This window comes from Triticum dicoccoides, chromosome 3A (genome assembly GCF_002162155.2).
Source record: "Triticum dicoccoides isolate Atlit2015 ecotype Zavitan chromosome 3A, WEW_v2.0, whole genome shotgun sequence".
In the NCBI taxonomy this organism is placed as follows: domain Eukaryota; kingdom Viridiplantae; phylum Streptophyta; class Magnoliopsida; order Poales; family Poaceae; genus Triticum; species Triticum dicoccoides.
In genome coordinates this window covers 549724244-549745671 of record NC_041384.1, presented here as the reverse complement: position 1 = coordinate 549745671, position 21428 = coordinate 549724244, and positions in this window count along the sequence as shown.

The following is a 21428-nucleotide window of genomic DNA, read 5'->3' as shown; positions in this document are numbered from 1 at the left end:
CATCAATGTTCCCATGTCATTATAGTAACGCTTGAGCCACCCCAGCTTCTGCTTCAGAGGTTCAAAACATCAATTTTTCTCCAACATCAAGACTGCTGAGCCAGCATCCATCTTATCAGATGAATGTATTATCTCCTTGACCCGGCTCACCCAATGGGTTATGGATTCACCATCCTCTTGCTTGCAATTGGTCAGGTCCACAATCGACATAGGCTGCTTACACGTGTCCTTAAAGTTCTGGATGAACCGGGCCTTCAACTCCGCCCATGAGCCGATAGAATTGGGTGGCAATCCCTTCAACCAAGTACGAGCTGTTCCATCTAACATCATGGTGAAATACTTGGCCATTACAGCATCGCTGACCTCCAATAACTCCATAGCCATCTCATAACTCTCAATCCAAGCCCCAGGCTGTAGGTCAGCTGTGTAATTAGGCACTTTACGAGGCCCCTTGAAGTCCTTTGGCAAACATTCATTACGTATGGCCGGCACCAAGCAAGGCACGCCTCCGGTTCTTGTGGCCACTCGTGCCTCGACCGAGGTTGCTGGATAAGCCGGAAAAGTTTGATGAGCCGCCTGATCTGCTGCCATTTGAGCTGCTCGTTCCGCCTCTTGGCGACTCCTCTCCTGATCCGCCAAGTTAAGGGATCCAGCCCGCACTGGCTCATGCTTGTATGGCCGGTTGTGGCGTTGAGCATTGCTTGACATATATGCGGACTCCATATGCCTATTGTAACTCGGGCTCCGGCTTGGGTGAGGAGTTGAATGGATCCTGTCTCGACTGTAGGAGTACGCATCCTGCTGCGCCAGAGCTGTTTGAAGAAGTTCTCTTACCCTCCGTGTTTCGATTGCCGCCGATGAGTCACCTTCCATCGGAAGAGCCGCCAAACGAGCCGATGCTGCGATGAGGTTTTCCAAAGGGTTGGAGAAGTGACCCAGCGGTGTTGGTACATAATGAGTTGGAGCGGCAATTATACGAGGTGGTTCCATGGCACGCGGCTGAACCGGTGCGCCGGGTGTCGTGATCCGGTTTGCCTCCGACGGGTTGCTTGCCCCAGCCCCGGGTGTATGGAATAGGTTCCTAGGATCAAGCGTCAGAGGTAGACGTGACTGAGTTTTCTGATGCCTCCTCCTCATGACCTCGTTTGATGCATTAAGATCCACCGAGAGTCGGAAGGTCTCCGCTTGAAGGTGTTGAGCACGAACATCCAAAGCCGCCCGCTCCGCTGCCATCCTGACTTCCTCTGCGGCTAGATTTTCCTTAGCTTGCATCATCTCTTCACGTACGCGTGCCACCTTTGCGTCATGCTGGGCTTTATCTGCCGGCTCTACCACGGTGGTCAACAGAGTCGTTAGTTTATCCATGAGGTCCATTAGAATCTAAGCCGGGGGGCGCGCGGGGTCTCCTGACCCGACTGCAGCCGACCTAGTACCTGTTGCTGCCGCTGCTGTAGAGTTCTGCCCGGGTTGTGTCCCTGCCATGAAGACTCCGGCCCAATTCGGCGGCTCAAGAGGGTCCGGAATACTGCTGCCATCGGAACAGCCCCCGAGCATGCCGTCTTGCAGCTGATACAAAGAGTCTGTTTCGCCCGTTGATGATGCAGTGTCAGAACAGACGGCCGTCTCACCGCCCTCCACCGATCCTTCAGAGTATTCACCGCCGTGGACGTAGCCTACGAAGGCATGCTTCACGACAGATTGAACACGGGTGGTCCTTGCGTGCTGAGCCGTTTCAATGAGGTTGGTGCGGACATCCGGCTCAGGGCCTGACTCGCCGATCCGGCCGATGAAGATGTGAATTCCGCCGAAGGGGACCCGATACCCGTACTCAATTGAGCCAGCCTCGGGGCCCCAGCCTTCGTCGTTGATGTAGAGCTTGCCGCGACGACTCTTGGTCATCCGGCCCATAGTGTATCCCTTGAGCCCTTCGAAGTTGCCCTTCAAGAACTCAAATCCACCGTGCGCTGGCCCCACGGTGGGCGCCAAATGTCGTGGAATTGTCATGGCAGATGTCCTAGAGCAAGGACTTAGTCGTAGGGCCATCGCACTAGGAAGCTTAAAGGGGTTAATTGGTACAAAGGACACGAGAGAGTTTTATACTAGTTCCGCCCCTTACGATGAAGGTGAAAGCCTACGTCTAGTTGGGATTGGTATTGTTGAGGTTTCAATCACCAAGAGGCTCAACTCGCCGGCTTGGTTATTGACTTGTTGTTTCTTGCCCTAAGCCGCCACCGGGTCGTCCCCTTATATACATGGGTTGACGCCTGGTGGCCTACAAAGTCCCGGCCGGCTCATAATTGTGTCCGGCTCGGTGACTTGTTTTACATGCCTTTCTTTACAAGTCTTCCCTTACATACGGCGGTTCATAATATCAGGCCTTAAACCGTCTTTAGGCCTTTGGGCCTTCTATAAGGCTTAATAAACTATAATCTTGAATGTTTACTGGGCTTCTTTGTGTAACCCGCCATTGGGGCTGACCCGGCCCCTCCTAGGCGGGTCATAACTGATAGTAATATCTCCAACACCCCGGGTATTTGATACCGGTTCAGTTGCTATGATTAGTAACTCGAAACAGGAGTTACAAAATGAAGAGAGACTAGTTGAGGGCGAGGTGACGATGTGTGTTGGAAGTGATTCCAGGGTTGATAAGATCACCATCGCACACTCCCTTTACCTTCGGGATTAGTGTTGAACCTAATATGGTGTTTGCGTTGAGCATGAATATGATTGGATCATATTTATTGCAATACGGTTATTCATTAAGTCTGAGAATAATTGTTGTTCTGTTTACATGAATGAAACATTCTATGGTCATACACCAAAAGTAAAGGGTTTATTGAATCTCGATTGTAATAATACACATATTCATAATATTGGTGCCAAAAGATGCAAAGTTGATAATGATAGTGCAACATACTTGTGGCCCTGCTGTTTAGGTCATATTGGTGTAAAGCGCATGAAGAAACTCCATGCGGATGGACTTTTGGAATCACTTGATTATGAATCATTTGATGCTTGCGAACCATGCCTCATGGGCAAGATGACTAAGACTCCGTTCTCTGGAACAATGGAGTGAGCCACTGACTTATTGGAAATAATACATACCGATGTACGTGGTCCGATGAGTGTCGAGGCTCACGGCGGGTATCATTGTTTCCTGACCTTCACAGATGATTTGAGCAGATATGGGTATATCTACTTGATGAAACATAAGTCTAAAACATTTGAAAAGTTCAAAGAATTTCAGAGTGAAGTGGAAAATCATCATAACAAGAAAATAAAGTTTCTACCATATGATCGTGTAGGTGAATATTTGAGTTACGAGTTTGGCCTTAAATTAAAAACAACACGGAATAGTTTCACAAACTCATGCCACTTGGAACACCATAGCATAATGGTGTGTCCGAACGTCGTAACCATACTTTATTAGATATGGTACGGCTTATGATGTCTCTTACTGATTTACCACTGTCGTTTTGGGGTTTTGCATTAGAGACAGTTGCATTCACGTTAAATAGGGCACCATCTAAATCCGTTGAGACGACACCATATGAACTGTGGTTTGGCAAGAAACCTAAGCTATCGTTTCTTAAAATTTGGGACTGCGATGCTTATGTGAAAAAGCTTCAACTTGATAATCTCGAACCCAAATCGGAGAAATGTGTCTTCATAGGATACCCAAAAAGAAACTGTTGGGTACACCTTCTATCATAGATCCGAAGGCAAGATCTTTGTTGCTAAGAATGGATCCTTTCTAGAGAAGGAGTTTCTCTCGAAAGAAGTGAGTGGGAGGAAAGTAGAACTTGATGAGGTAATTGTACCTTCTCTCAATTTGGAAAGTAGCCCATTAGAGAAATCTGTTCCCGTGATGCCTACACCAACTAGAGAGGAAGCTAATGATAATTATCATGAAACTTCAGATCAAGTTACTATCGAACCTCATAGGTCAAACAGAGCACGTTCCACACTAGATTGGTACGATAATCTTGTCCTGGAAGTCATGTTACTAGACCATGACAAACCTATGAACTATGAGGAAGCGATGATGAGCCCAGATTCCGCAAAATGGCTTGAGGCCATGAAATCTGAGATGGGATCCATGTATGAGAACAAAGTATGGACTTGTCGGGTTTCGTAGTAATTTCAAAATTTTCCTACGCACACGCAAGATCATGGTAATGCATAGCAACGAGAGGGGGAGTATGATCTACATACCTAGTAGATCGACAACGGAAGCGTTTGGTTGATGTAGTCGTACGTCTCCACGATCCGACCGATCAAGCACCGAAACTACGACACCTCCGAGTTCTAGCACACGTTCAGATCGATGACGATCCCCGGACTCCGATCCAGCAAAGTGTCGGGGAAGAGTTCCGTCAGCACGACGGCGTGGTGACGATCTTGACGTACTACTGCTGCAGGGCTTCGCCTAAGCACCGCTACAATATTATCGAGGACTATGGTGGCTGGGGGCGCCGCACACGGCTAAGGAATAGATCACGTGGATCAACTTGTGTGTCTCTGGGGTGCCCCTGCCTCTGTATATAAAGGACTAAAGGGGGGAGGCGGCCGGCCAAGGAGGGCGCGCCAGGAGAGTCCTACTCCCTCTGGGAGTAGGATTCCCCCCAATCCTAGTTGGAATAGGATTCGCGGAGGGGGGAAAAGAGAGAGAGGGGCCGGCCCCCTCTCCTTGTCCTATTCGGACCAAGGGAGGGGAGGGGCGCGTGGCCCATGAAGGGCTGCCTCTTCTCTTTTCCACTAAGGCCCATCATGGCCCATTTAGCTCCCGGGGGGTTCCGGTAACCTCCCGGTACTCTGGTAAAATCCTGATTTCACCCGGAACACTTCCGGTATCCAAACATAGGCTTCCAATATATCAATCTTTATGTCTCGACCATTTCGAGACTCCTCGTCATGTCCGTGATCACATCCGGGACTCCGAACAAACTTCGGTACATCAAAATGTACAAACTCATAATATAACTATCATCGTAACCTTAAGCGTGCGGACCCTACGGGTTCGAGAACAATGTAGACATGACCGAGACATGTCTCCGGTCAATAACCAATAGCGGAACTTGGATGCTCATATTGGCTCCTACATATTCTACGAAGATCTTTATCGGTCAGACCGCATAACAACATACGTTGTTCCCTTTGTCATCGGTATGTTACTTGCCCGAGATTCGATCGTCGGTATTCCAAATACCTAGTTCAATCTCGTTACCGGCAAGTCTCTTTACTCGTTCTATAATACATCATCCCGCAACTAACTCATTGGTTGCAGTGCTTGCAAGGCTTAAGTGATGTGCATTACCAAGAGGGCCCAGAGATACCTCTCCGACAATCGGAGTGACAAATCCTAATCTCGAAATACGCCAACCCAACATGTAACTTTGGAGACACCTGTAGAGCTCCTTTATAATCACCCAGTTACGTTGTGACGTTTGGTAGCACACAAAGTGTTCCTATGGTAAATGGGAGTTGCATAATCTCATAGTCATAGGAACATGTATAAGTCATGAAGAAAGCAATAGCAACATACTAAACGATCGGGTGCTAAGCTAGTGGAATGGGTCATGTCAATCAGATCATTCACTTAATGATGTGATCCCGTTAATCAAATAACAACTACTTGTTTATGGTTAGGAAACATAACCATCTTTGATTAATGAGCTAGTCAAGTAGAGGCATACTAGTGACACTTTGTTTGTCTATGTATTCGCACATGTATTATGTTTCCGGTTAATACAATTCTAGCATGAATAATAAACATTTATCATGATATAAGGAAATAAATAATAACTTTATTATTGCCTCTAGGGCATATTTCCTTCAGTCTCCCACTTGCACTAGAGTCAATAATCTAGATTACACAGTAATGATTCTAACACCCATGGAGCCTTGGTGCTGATCATGTTTTGCTCGTGGAAGAGGCTTAGTCAATGGGTCTGCAACATTCAGATCCGTATGTATCTTGCAAATCTCTATGTCTCCCACCTGGACTAGACCCCGGATGGAATTGAAACGTCTCTTGATGTGCTTGGTTCTCTTGTGAAATCTGGATTCCTTTGCCAAGGCAATTGCACCAGTATTGTCACAAAAGATTTTCATTGGACCCGATGCACTAGGTATGACACCTAGATCGGATATGAACTCCTTCATCCAGACTCCTTCATTTGCTGCTTCCGAAGCAGCTATGTACTCCGCTTCACATGTAGATCCCGCTACAACGCTTTGTTTAGAACTGCACCAACTAACAGCTCCACCGTTTAATGTAAACACGTATCCGGTTTGCGATTTAGAATCATCCAGATCAGTGTCAAAGCTTGCATCAACGTAACCTTTTATGATGAGCTCTTTGTCACCTCCATATATGAGAAACATATCCTTAGTCCTTTTCAGGTATTTCAGGATGTTCTCGACCGCTGTCCAGTGATCTACTCCTGGACTACTTTGGTACCTCCCTGCTAGACTTATAGCAAGGCACACATCAGGTCTGGTACACAGCATTGCATACATGATAGATCGTATGGCTGATGCATAGGGAACATCTTTCATATTCTCTCTATCTTCTGCAGTGGTCGGGCATTGAGTCTTACTCAACTTCACACCTTGTAACACAGGCAAGAACCCTTTCTTTGCTTGATCCATTTTGAACTTCTTCAAAACTTTGTCAAGGTATGTGGTTTGTGAAAGTCCAATTAAGCGTTTTGATCTATCTCTATAGATCTTAATGCCTAATATGTAAGCAGCTTCACCGAGGTCTTTCATTGAAAAACTCTTATTCAAGTATCCCTTTATGCTATCCAGAAATTCTATATCATTTCCAATTAGTAATATGTCATCTACATATAATATCAGAAATGCTACAGAGCTCCCACTCACTTTCTTGTAAATACAGGCTTCTCCAAAAGTCTGTATAAAACCAAATGCTTTGATCACACTATCAAAGCGTTTATTCCAACTCCGAGAGGCTTGCACCAGTCCATAAATGGATCGCTGGAGCTTGCACACTTTGTTCGCTCCCTTTGGATCGACAAAACCTTCCGGTTGCATCATATACAACTCTTCTTCCAGAAATCCATTCAAGAATGCAGTTTTGACATCCATCTGCCAAATTTCATAATCATAAAATGCGGCAGTTGCTAACATGATTCGGACAGACTTAAGCATCGCTACGGGTGAGAAGGTCTCATCATAGTCAATCCCTTGAACTTGCCGAAAACCTTTTGCGACAAGTCGAGCTTTGTAGATAGTAATATTACCGTCAGTGTCAGTCTTCTTCTTGAAGATCCATTTATTCTCAATTGCTTGCCGATCATCGGGCAAGTCAACCAAAGTCCATACTTTGTTCTCATACATGGATCCCATCTCAGATTTCATGGCTTCAAGCCACTTTGCGGAATCTGGGCTCACCATCGCTTCTTCATAGTTCGTAGGTTCATGATGATCTAGTAGCATGACTTCCAGAACGGGATTACCGTACCACTCTGGCGCGGATCTTACTCTGGTTGATCTACGAGGTTCAGTAGTATCTTGTCCTGAAGTTTCATGATCATCATCATTAGCTTCCCCACTAACTGGTGTAGGTGTCACAGAAATAGTTTTCTATGATGCACTACTTTCCAATAAGGGAGCAGGTACAGTTACCTCGTCAAGTTCTACTTTCCTCCCACTCACTTCTTTCGAGAGAAACTCCTTCTCCAGAAAGTTTCTGAATTTAGCAACAAAAGTCTTGCCTTTGGATCTGTGATAGAAAGTGTATCCAATAGTCTCCTTTGGATATCCTATGAAGACACATTTCTCCGATTTGGGTTCGAGCTTATCAGGTTGAAGCTTTTTCACATAAGCATCGCAGCCCCAAACTTTCAGAAACGACAACTTTGGTTTCTTGCCAAACCACAGTTCATAAGGCGTCGTCTCAACGGATTTTGATGGTGCCCTATTTAACGTGAATGTGGCCGTCTCTAGAGCGTATCCCCAAAACGATAGCGGTAAATCAGTAAGAGACATCATAGATCGCACCATATCCAGTAAAGTACGATTACGACGTTCGGACACACCATTACGCTATGGTGTTCCGGGTGGCGTGAGTTGCGAAACTATTCCACAATTTTTCAAATGTACACCAAACTCGTAACTCAAATATTCTCCTCCATGATCAGATCGTAGAAATTTATTTTCTTGTTACGATGATTTTCAACTTCACTCTGAAATTCCTTGAACTTTTCAAACGTTTCAGACTTATGTTTCATTAAGTAGATATACCCATATCTGCTTAAATCATCTGTGAAGGTGAGAAAATAACGATATCCGCCACGAGCCTCAATATTCATTGGACCACATACATCTGTATGTATGATTTCCAACAAATCTGTTGCTCTCTCCATAGTACTGGAGAACAGCGTTTTTGTCATCTTGCCCATGAGGCACGGTTCGCAAGTACCAAGTGATTCATAATCAAGTGGTTCCAAAAGTCCATCAGTCTGGAGTTTCTTCATGCGCTTTACACCGATATGACCTAAACGGCAGTGCCACAAATAAGTTGCACTATCATTATCAACTCTGCATCTTTTGGCTTCAACATTATGAATATGTGTATTACTACTATCAAGATTTAACAAGAATAGACCACTCTTCAAGGGTGCATGACCATAAAAGATATTACTCATATAAATAGAACAACCATTATTCTCTGATTTAAATGAATAACCGTCTCGCATCAAACAAGATCCAGAAATAATGTTCATGCTTAACGCTGGCACCAAATAACAATTATTTAGGTCTAATATTAATCCCGAAGGTAGATGTAGAGGTAGCGTGCCGACTACGATCACATCAACTTTGGAACCGTTTCCCACGCGCATCGTCACCTCGTCCTTAGCCAATCTTCGCTTAATTCGTAGTCCCTGTTTCGAGTTGCAAATATTAGCAACAACCAGTATCAAATACCCAGGTGCTACTGCGAGCATTAGTAAGGTACACATCAATAACATGTATATCACATATACCTTTGTTCACCTTGCCATCCTTCTTATCTGCCAAATACTTGGGGCAGTTCCGCTTCCAGTGACCAGTCTGCTTGCAATAGAAGCACTTAGTTTCAGGCTTAGGTCCAGGTTTGGGTTTCTTCTCTTGAGTAGCAACTTTCTTGCCGTTCTTCTTGAAGTTCCCCTTCTTCTTCCCTTTGCCCTTTTTCTTGAAACTAGTGGTCTTGTTGACCATCAACACTTGATGCTCCTTCTTGATTTCTACCTCCGCAGCTTTCAGCATCGCGAAGAGCTCAGGAATAGTCTTATTCATTCCTTGCATATTATAGTTCATCATGAAGCTCTTATAGCTTGGTGGCAGTGATTGGAGAATTCTGTCAATGACGCAGTCATCTGGAAGATTAACTCCCAACTGAATCAAGTGATTATTATACCCAGACATTTTGAGTATATGCTCACTGACAGAACTGTTCTCCTCCATCTTGCAGCTATAGAACTTATTGGAGACTTCGTATCTCTCAATCCAGGCATTTGCTTGAAATATTAACTTCAACTCCTGGAACATCTCATATGCTCCATGACGTTCAAAACGTCGTTGAAGTCCCGATTCTAAGCCGTAAAGCATGGCACACTGAACTATTGAGTAGTCATCAACTTTGCTCTGCCAGACGTTCATAACATCCGGCGTTGCTCCTGCAGCAGGCCTGGCACCCAGCGGTGCTTCCAGGACGTAATTCTTCTGTGCAGCAATGAGGATAATCCTCAAGTTACGGACCCAGTCCGTGTAATTGCTACCATCATCTTTCAACTTTGTTTTCTCAAGGAACGCATTAAAATTCAACGAAACAACAGCACGAGCCATCTATCTACAATCAAACATAAAAAAGCAAGATACTAATCAGGTACTAAGTTTCATGATAAATTTAAGTTCAGTTAATTTACTTAAAGAACTCCCACTTAGATAGACATCCCTCTAATCCTCTAAGTGATTACGTGATCCAAATCAACTAAACCATGTCCGATCATCACGTGAGATGGAGTAGTTTCACTGGTGAACATCTTTATGTTGATCATATCTACTATATGATTCACGCTCGACCTTTCAGTCTCCGTGTTCCGAGGCCATATCTGTATATGCTTGGCTCGTCAAGTTTAACCTGAGTATTCCGCGTGCGCATCTGTTTTGCACCCATTGTATTTGAACGTAGAGCCTATCACACCCGATCATCACGTGGTGTCTCAGCACGAAGAACTTTCGCAACGGTGCATACTCAGGGAGAACACTACTTGATAATTTAGTGAGAGATCATCTTATAATGCTACCGTCAATCAAAGCAAGATAAGATGCATAAAAGATAAACATCACATGCAATCAATATAAGTGATATGATATGGCCATCATCATCTTGTGCTTGTGATCTCCATCTCCGAAGCACCGTCGTGATCACCATCGTCACTGGCGCGACACCTTGATCTCCATCGTAGCATCGTTGTCGTCTCGCCGAGCTTGTGCTTCCACGACTATCGCTACCGTTTAGTGATAAAGTAAAGCATTACAGCGCGATTGCATTGCATACAATAAAGCAACAACCATATGGCTCCTGCCAGTTGCCGATAACTCGGTTACAAAACATGATCATCTCATACAATAAAATTTAGCATCATGTCTTGACCATATCACATCACAACATGCTCTGCAAAAACAAGTTAGACGTCCTCTACTTTGTTGTTGCAAGTTTTTACGTGGCTGCTACGGGCTTAAGCAAGAACCAATCTTACCTACGCATCAAAACCACAACGATAGTTTGTCAAGTTGGTGCTGTTTTAACCTTCGCAAGGACCAGGCGTAGCCACACTCGATTCAACTAAAGTTGGAGAAACTGTCACCCGCAAGCCACCTATGTGCAAAGCACGTCGGGAGAACCGGTCTCGCGTAAGCATACGCGTAATGTCGGTCCGGGCCGCTTCGTCCACAATACCGCCGAACCAAAGTATGACATGCTGGTAAGCAGTATGACTTATATCGCCCACAACTCACTTCTGTTCTACTCGTGCATATAACATCAACATATAAAACCTAGGCTCGGATGCCACTGTCGGGTTTCGTAGTAATTTCAAAATTTTCCTACGCACACGCAAGATCATGGTGATGCATAGCAACCAGAGGGGGAGTATGATCTACATACCTAGTAGATCGACAACGGAAGCGTTTGGTTGATCTAGTCGTACGTCTCCACGATCCGACCGATCAAGCACCGAAACTACGGCACCTCCGAGTTCTAGCACACGTTCAGCTCGATGACGATCCCCGGACTCCAATCCAGCAAAGTGTCGGGGAAGAGTTCCGTCAGCACGACGGCGTGGTGACGATCTTGACGTACTACTACTGCAGGGCTTCGCCTAAGCACCGCTACAATATTATCGAGGACTATGGTGGCTGGGGGCGCCGCACACGGCTAAGGAATAGATCACGTGGATCAACTTGTGTGTCTCTGGGGTGCCCCTACCTCCGTATATAAAGGGCTAAAGGGGGGGGGGAGGCGGCCGGCCAAGGAGGGCGCGCCAGGAGAGTCCTACTCCCTCTGGGAGTAGGATTCCCCCCCCCCCAATCCTAGTTGGAATAGGATTCGCGGAGGGGGGAAAAGAGAGAGAGGGGCCGGCCCCCTCTCCTTGTCCTATTCGGACCAAGGGAGGGGAGGGGCGCGCGGCCCATGAAGGGCTGCCTCTTCTCTTTTCCACTAAGGCCCATCATGGCCCATTTAGCTCCCGGGGGGGGGGGTCCGGTAACCTCCCGGTACTCCGGTAAAATCCCGATTTCACCCGGAACACTTCCGGTATCCAAACATAGGCTTCCAATATATCAATCTTTATGTCTCGACCATTTCGAGACTCCTCGTCATGTCCGTGATCACATCCGGGACTCCAAACAAACTTCGGTACATCAAAATGTACAAACTCATAATATAACTGTCATCATAACCTTAAGCGTGCGGACCCTACGGGTTCGAGAACAATGTAGACATGACCGAGACATGTCTCCGGTCAATAACCAATAGCGGAACCTGGATGCTCATATTGGCTCCTACATATTCTACGAAGATCTTTATCGGTCAGACCGCATAACAACATACGTCGTTCCCTTTGTCATCGGTATGTTACTTGCCCAAGATTCAATCGTCGGTATTCCAAATACCTAGTTCAATCTCGTTACCGACAAGTCTCTTTACTCGTTCTGTAATACATCATCCCGCAACTAACTCATTGGTTGCAGTGCTTGCAAGGCTTAAGTGATGTGCATTACCGAGAGGGCCCAGAGATACCTCTCCGACAATCGGAGTGACAAATCCTAATCTCGAAATACGCCAACCCAACATGTACCTTTGGAGACACCTGTTGAGCTCCTTTATAATCACCCAGTTACGTTGTGACGTTTGGTAGCACACAAAGTGTTCCTCTGGTAAACAGGAGTTGCATAATCTCATAGTCATAGGAACATGTATAAGTCATGAAGAAAGCAATAGCAACATACTAAACGATCGGGTGCTAAGCTAGTGGAATGGGTCATGTCAATCAGATCATTCACTTAATGATGTGATCCCGTTAATCAAATAACAACTACTTGTTTATGGTTAGGAAACATAACCATCTTTGATTAACGAGCTAGTCAAGTAGAGGCATACTAGTGACACTTTGTTTGTCTATGTATTCACACATGTATTATGTTTCCGATTAATACAATTCTAGCATGAATAATAAACATTTATCATGATATAAGGAAATAAATAATAACTTTATTATTGCCTCTAGGGCATATTTCCTTCAGGACTTTGGTGGACTTTCTCGATAATCAGCAAGAAATTGAGAATAAATGGATCTTCAAGAGGAAGACGGACGCTGATAGTAGTGTTACTACCTACAAAGCTCGAATTGTCGAAAAAAAGTTTTTGACAAGTTCAAGGTGTTGACTATGATGAGATTTTCTCACTCATAGTGATGCTTAAGTCTGTCTGAATCATGTTAGCAATTGCCACATTTTATGAAATCTGGCAAATGGATGTCAAAACTACATTCCTTAATGGATTTCTTAAAGAAGAGTTGTATATGATGCAACAAGAAGGTTTTGTCAATCCTAAAGGTGCTAAGAAAGTGTGCAAGCTCTAGCGATCCATCTATGGACTGGTACAAGCATCTCAGAGTTGGAATATACGCTTTGATGAGTTGATCAAAGCATATAGTTTTATACAGACTTGCGGTGAAGCCTGTATTTACAAGAAAGTGAGTGGGAGCACTACAACCTGTCTGATAAGTATATGTGAATGACATATTGTTGATCAGAAATGATGTAGAATTTTCTCGAAAGCATAAAGGAATGTTTGAAAGGAGTTTTTCAAAGAAAGACCTCGGTGAAGCTTCTTACATATTGAGCATCAAGATCTATATATATATAGATCAAGACACTTGATAAATTTTTTCAATGAGTACATGCCTTGACAAGTTTTTAAAGTGTTCAAAATGGAACAGTCAAAGAAGGAGTTCTTGCGTGTGTTGCAAGGTGTGAAGTTGAGTAAAGACTCAAAACCCGACCACGGCAGAAAATAGAAAGAGAATGAAAAGTCATTCCCTATGTGTCGGTGTCAAAACCGGCGGATCTCGGGTAGGGGGTCCCGAACTGTGCGTCTAGGCCGGATGGTAACAGGAGACAGGGGACACTTTGTTTTACCCAGGTTCGGGCCCTCTCGATGGAGGTAATACCCTACTCCTGCTTGATTAATATTGATGATATGGGTAGTACAAGAGTAGATCTACCACGAGATCAAGGAGGCTAAACCCTAGAAGCTAGCCTATGGTATGATTGTTGTGTATGGAGTTGATTTATCAACTAGCCTGGCCTCGGTTTATATAATGCACCGGAGGCCTAGGATAACAAGAGTCCTAGCCGAATACGCCGGTGGGGAGAAGTCCTTGTCTTGATCGCCAAGTCTTGTGGAATCTTCCTTGTATGCGGTAGCCGTCCAAACTGGCCCATGAGTATACGGCCACGGGGGTCCTCGGCCCAATCTAATAGATCGGGAGACGACATGGTGAGTACCCCCTAGTCCAGGACACCGTCAGTAGCCCCCTGAACCGGTCTTCAAGTTAGGGACGCTCCTCGATTCTTTCGAACTGTTCTTCATCTTCGGTTGCCGGTCTTGAAAACTGGTTCAACAAATCTTCTTTATCTTCGATCTTGAGGATCGCCGAAATGCATTCGACGAGTTTACACGTCGGGTATCCGAGGAGCCCCTTTAAGTTTCCGGCCTTTATCAATGCCTTGTTTATTTTTATGCCACACCTCGGGTTTGAAGTTGTTCCCGGGGGGCAGGGTCCTCTTGCGTCTGAGCTCCAATGCCGGACTGCATTCAAGGTATCTTTTGCAGCCGAGCACCAACGCCGGACCGCTTCCCAGCTCTAGCGCCGGAATGTATCCGAGCTCCAACGCCGGACTATGTATCCGAGCTCCAACGCCGGACTGTATATCCGAGCTCCAACGCCGAAATATATCCGAGCTCCAATGCTGGACTATATCTGAGGTGTCATATCACCTTGGTTCAAAAAAGTTGAAGGAGTTCAGCCGAGCTTAATGCCGGAAATGCCCTCTATGGAGCCAGCCACTAGCGCCCGAGCTTTATGCCGGACTGCTTCCGGGGTGGTGCACCACCCCGACTATGGGCCGATTTTTTGTCAATATTTTTTATTGGTGCAATTTATTCTCTGCCGAGATATATAGCCAGTAGCCCTCAAGGTGTGTATCGGTCTAAAACCCGAGATGCACATGAAGGAGGACATAAGACCGTTGATCCCAGTAACCGTTGAGACTCAGGTTGATTTGCAAAATCGTCCTGAGGATCAAGTCCTAGCTCGGCAAAATACTTCGGGACACAAAAGCGGCGTGCTCAGTCCTGAAGACTCAGGTTGGGTGCGGCCGACCAACCTGAGGATCAAAATCTCCTCGGAAACTATATTGCACATAAAATTTTCTGCATTGGACAAGCAATGCAGTAGCCCCCGAGACACTGGTCGGGTGGCAACACCAGATCAGGGGATCGATGTGCCCCTTTAATATTTGTAAATAATAAGCCCGAAGCCCAGTAGCCCCCGAGCCTTAATGCGGGCACGGGTGGCCGAATTAAGGATCAATATCCATAGTAAAATCACAAATTATGTGTAATGACTCCATGTATCCAAGTACTTTACGTCACTAATGCTCGGATCCGCATTGTACAAAACTTTGTTGACCGACCATCGACTTCCACCTCCTCGGCCAGTAGCCGAGGAGTGTTTGTCCTACTTTATAAAGCCTTTATGAGGGCAAAGATTTACGACAAACAAGGCAATCTGGCCACACGGTTTTATAAACAAAGGTACGCAGAGAGATATGTTATATTACTGTTTAACAGAAGAAATGTATTCCAAAGAAAATAGTCCTGCTATCGGTTCCTTTCTTTGGGTTGTCATGCTAAGCATGATCATGAAACCTCAGCTCGAATGTAAGAGCAAAATATCGAGGATTTAGTTTGGGAGGCCAGTTAATAGCCCCCGGTAGTGTTCGACGACAGTCGGGGTCAAGCCGTAAACACTTCGGCCAATGTTATGAAAGGCCCATCATTTAACATAGTCATCGGATCGCTGACCAGTTTATGCTTATTATGAAAGTTAGTTTTCGGCTTTCTCCACTGAGGTGCTTAACCATGTGAGCTGGAAGCACAATCGCAGTGGTTCTCCCTTTGCACGCCTAGCCGAACAAAACGGAACGTAGGAAGCAAGTGCAGGAGTCGGGCAACCCAACTATTGACCGAAGACACAATTCGAAACCGATGCATATATAGCAAAATCTGAGAATGTTTTTGCCGAATCCCTAAAGGTGTCCGGCGTTGCACTGCGAGACTAATGCTGGAGAGGCACAAATAGTTTTAAAAGTGCCAAAAAGCTTGGAAAACCAAGAAACGTCAGTAAAAACATGACGTCCGAACAATATCAAGTGTTTGGTGCCAATCCGAAAGTTGGTCTTAGAAAAAAGAAGTGCTTCTGTCATGCTTTAACATGATACATCCTATCTCAAGACTTCAAGCGGGTCAGCCTACGGCTTCAACCTCCTATCCCGAGGGCGGAGTACTTCTCATCAGGCCAGTTTAGCAAACTAAACTCTAGCGGCTTTGAGAGAGAAATTAGGCTCCCCGGCTAGTGACCGCACACTCGTGTCAAAAAAGGAGTGATAAATAATAATAAAACTTTGCAATGACTAAGAAGAAGAACACTTATTATAAAACGGCTCAAATAAACTTAAGAGCCCCCAAGTGACTTGGGTAGAAGAATGATTGCATGTACCAAAGTACTTATATCATATCTATGTTCAACCGAACTTTAAACGCGTCTTAACCGACCGTCAGCTTCTCCTTCTTCGGTCAAGGGCCGAAAAGTGTTATGTACTCCATCGGTCGAGAATATCGATGGTGTTTCCAATAACCAGGCAATCAGGTCATAAGGCTGTAACAGACAAAGCGCGCTCAGGGAACTTATGCTATATTACCGTGAAGTGTAAGAAGCATCTTCAAAGAAAATAGTACCCCCACCGATACCTTTCTTCGGTGCTCATTGTTATTATGAGACTTGTGCAATAGATTTTTTGTATTCATGAGTTCCGTTGTGTGCCGACCATCATTGAATAACTATAAGAGCGCTAGCTTTCGGCTTCACCCAGTCTGAGGTCCGGCTCGGGCGACCCGATCGTGACAATCGCAGAGGTGCCCCCTTTACTCCCTAGCCGAACAATCGGGAACGTAGGGGTAAACACAGGAGCGAGGCAACCCAACTTGCAAATCGCTTAAGTCAATATGGTGCATATAGTGGCATAATACACGAACAAGGAACGAAGCCGTACAAGTATAATCATATGCAAGAAGAAATGCTTCATAAATGAAGCCCCCAAGTGAATTGGGTCCTTGAATTTGTGTGTCACAAACAAAGTTTGGACAAGGAAATTTTTTACAAGCAACTTTTTTCCAAAAAAGTATAATGCTTGGTCGAACCGAACACAAGTTAGAAATTAAAGCTTTGAGCATGAAAGCAACTTAGCTGGTTAATGTGTTCGGTATTGATGACGCGGTCTGAGCTTGATGCGGGGCAAGGTCCCATTCCCCAAGCTGGTCCTGAGGTGGCGGAGCAGAGAGCTCGACACGCCGAAGTGGTGACATAGCACGGTCAATGCAGACCGGCAGAGTGACGCCGAAGTCCCCGAATCATTTTCCTGTGCACAAAAAATAGTGCAAACCGGAGATAATAGTAATAATGATAATAATAATAATAATAAAATGTGTTGCATAATAAATAATTTATGCAAAGTGAGGAATAGAAGAAATATGGCCTGGCGCCGAAGTCAATATCGATGCGGGGCGTCGGCGTGATGTAGTAAAGGCGTGGAAAAGCCTGAATTCACAGGTCGGTCCGAGCTTCGGATGCGGCGTTCGCCGGACTATGTACGGAAACTGATCGAGCCATCACGCGACCGTCATTAATGCGGTCACCATTTGATAGACCTGTGTACATATCATGGACAAACTAGAGTAATAATTCCTTGGGAAAAATGAACCCAAACAAGCAAAAAATACTGGGATTAATAGCACCTGGTTTATTTGTTGTAGCAATCCGAAGGAAGGTGATTCCCAAAATTGGGACTCGCTCCGCACACCCATTGCCTGATGGGCGATAAAACGACGGCATAGCAATGCTGGTAAAGGTTGACTCGCCGAGGCAAAGCCCTCGGCCCAGCTAACGTGACGGAGCTGGTCGGCTAGTGACGCCGAAGTGTCCGGAGTAGGTTGATGAAGAGATGGCGAATCCCCCGGTCCAGCCGAGATGTCGAAGCCCCGATGTCAGCCGATGAGTCGAAGTAGGTCGGCGTGATGGACACAAGCTTGAAGAAGCGATAGTGCGGCCCTGTCGATGCAAGTCGTGACATGGTCGATACCGGCTTGATGAAGCAACCGTGCGGCGATGCCGGTATGCCCGCTCCGTGTAATCAGTGGGGCGGTGATGTTGGTGATGATTTATCCTTCGCGATGCCGGACTCTTGTTCGGCTTGCCGAGATGATGATCCGAAGTAGCCGAGCTCGGCTCAACAAAGTGACGCCGTGTCTTAGCGCAGGTCGGCAGCCGTAGAGTAATATTGCCGGACTGGTTTGACACCAGCATGATGTTGAAGATCATGTTCAAAAGATCTTAAAGTTAGTGGGATGTGTTCGGAAACAAAACACAATACCCCATACAAAACTTCCTTCAAAAGGGATGTCCGAAATCCTGTTCATAAAAAAGATGAACTCGGGTTGGATTCGTTTTCACGCAGAAAACAGATCCGAAAAGTGATGCACTAATCGGAAGTTTCCTGGAGTTTGGACGGTCGGATCGAGCCGAAATTTTGAGAGGTGGTAGATATAGGAATTCCGCAGCCGATCAACGGTTGGATCTTCCAAAGGACGTCCGAGCTAGAAACTGGACACCACGCCCTAAACTCATCCAAATTCCTGTCTAGATTTGACAGGGCTCCGGTATATCGTGGATTGCCAGAGATTCCTCCATCGGAACTCGACAAAATTTTCCAGGGTTGTTGTAGACTCAATTCCGCACAATTACACCAAAGCGATCGTCAAAGTGATACTCGAGGAGGTGGTGGTGGCAGATACGAGTTCGCTGTCCAGAAAAACAGCACGGTCGCTTGAGGGCAATGTTGATGTTGAGCCCCCGAGCTCCATAGATGATTCCTCCGTGATCTTGATAGAGATCGGAGTTGATGTTTGATGAAGGCCCTCGTCCAGACATGGTGATCCGAACATGGGGCGCAATTCTTGGTCGAACCAAGGTGACCAGTCGAGCTGGTGACGAAGATGCCGAAGTCGCAGTTGATTTGCAGGCGAGCCATCGATCCTTTTGTCGATCGCACATCGGAACTCTTAATGAAAGCACCAATGTCGGTGTCAAAACCGGCGGATCTCGGGTAGGGGGTCCCGAACTGTGCGTCTAGGCCGGATGGTAATAGGAGACAGGGGACACTTTGTTTTACCCAGGTTCGGGCCCTCTCGATGGAGGTAATACCCTACTCCTGCTTGATTAATATTGATGATATGGGTAGTACAAGAGTAGATCTACCACGAGATCAAGGAGGCTAAACCCTAGAAGCTAGCCTATGGTATGATTGTTGTGTATGGAGTTGATTTATCAACTAGCCTGGCCTCGGTTTATATAATGCACCGGAGGCCTAGGATAACAAGAGTCCTAGCCGAATACGCCGGTGGGGAGAAGTCCTTGTCTTGATCGCCAAGTCTTGTGGAATCTTCCTTGTATGCGGCAGCCGTCTGAACTGGCCCATGAGTATACGGCCACGGGGGTCCTCGGCCCAATCTAATAGATCGGGAGACGACGTGGTGAGTACCCCCTAGTCCAGGACACCGTCACTATGCCTCAGTCATAGGTTCTATAAAGTATGCTATGCCGTGTACCAGACCTATTGTGTACCTCACCATGAGTTTGGCAAGAGGGTAAAATAATGATCCAGGAGTGGATCACTGGACAACGGTCAAAGTTATCCTTCACTACTGCAGGATGCTGCTAACGCGACACTACGATCAGAGACCCTTCGACGAAACTGCGTGCGATGCAATAATCGCAAACAGTGGTGTAAAAGAACCGTCAAAAAGGTGCAAAATGTTTGCGATGGCAGAGCCATCAAACACAATTTAGATTTTAGTTGCGTGTGCAATCCAGGGCATACGGTTCAGTCCAATGAACTATTTGTGATGAGGCGAAAGAAAAGAAACAGACAGCCTGATGAAGGCGTGTGCGATATAGAGCATACAGTTCACTCGGATGAACTGTTTGTGATTATGCAACACAAAAGAAATGGTCAGCCCAATCAGGGTGTGTGTGATTGAGGGTATACGCTTTAGAAGGATTAATTGTTTGCGATTAGGCAACATAACAGAAACGAGTCAGCCAGATCAAAGTGTATGCGATTGATGGCATACATTTCACATGGATTAACTGTTTGCGATTAGCCACAACAAACTGAAACAATTAGATAGATCAACGTGTGTGCGCTAGACGGGAACACACATTCTAATTAAAATAAGCATGCACGATGGTAATAACGAGCACACACGGTTGTTGGAACAAGACATGTGCTGACATTGCCTATTGCGGTGCACCCTATGATGCAAATGCCATGTACGCGACCGAGAAGGCGTACGTGCCCACTTTACGCCTTCCGAGAATAGTGTCGAACTTATAACCGTCAGTAAATTTTGAGCATGCATCCTGTCACAATTTTTTTAGAAGAACATGGAGGCCGCGTCCTGTCACATTCCAAATTGCAAACATGTTCACACCGATCAAAACCTAAACGGTTTTCCACTTAGGAGTGTATTACTACACGGTTATAAATACTACTACTCCAAGATGACTGCACATTCCTCCTCAACTCCTCATCCACAAAAACAAACAAGTCATTCATCATCGTTCCCTTGCGTCTGCCATGTCCATCGTGAGTTCTGGGTCGATAGATTGCCACCAGGGAGAGGCGAGCCTGGAAGCGGAAGCACGAGAGATGTCCCGCCTCGCTGCGAAAGCAACCAACATGTCCCGCCGCACGGCCGTAGTAGCAAAGAGGTCCCGCCGCGCCGCTCAAGCAGCACGGAGGTCCCACCGCACTGTCGATGCAGCAGACTGGTCCGGTCGCGCCGCGGCAGCAGAAGAGATGTGATACGTCTCCAACGTATCTATAATTTATGAAGTGTTCATGCCAATATATTATCATTCTTGGATGTTTTACAATCATTTTATAGCAACTTTATATCATTTTCGGGATTAACCTATTAACCCAGTGCCCAGTGCCACTTGCTATTTTTTGCTTGTTTTTTACATCACAGAAAATCAATATCAAACGGAGTCCAAACACCGCGAAACTTTTTGTGCATTTTTTATGGGCCAGAAGACTCCCGATGGGCCAAAGCAGCACCTGGGGGTGCCTCGAGGGAGGCACAATGTGACGCCCCCGATTCAATCGTACACTAATCATATACACAAATGTGTATGATCAAGATCAAGGACTCACGGGAAGATATCACAACACAACTCTAGACACAAATTAAAATAAAACAAGCTTTATATTACAAGCTAGGGCCTCGAGGGCTCGAATACATAAGCTCGAATACACAAGAGTCAGCGGAAGCAAAAATATCTGAGTACAAACATAATTTAAACAAGTCTACCTTAAGAAGGCTAGCACAAAAGCAACAATGATCGAAAAGGCAAGGCCTCCTGCCTGGGAGCCTCCTAACTACTCCAGGCCGTCAGCGGCCATCATGTAGTAGTAGGCACCCTCGGGGTAGTAGTAGTCATCAGTGGTGT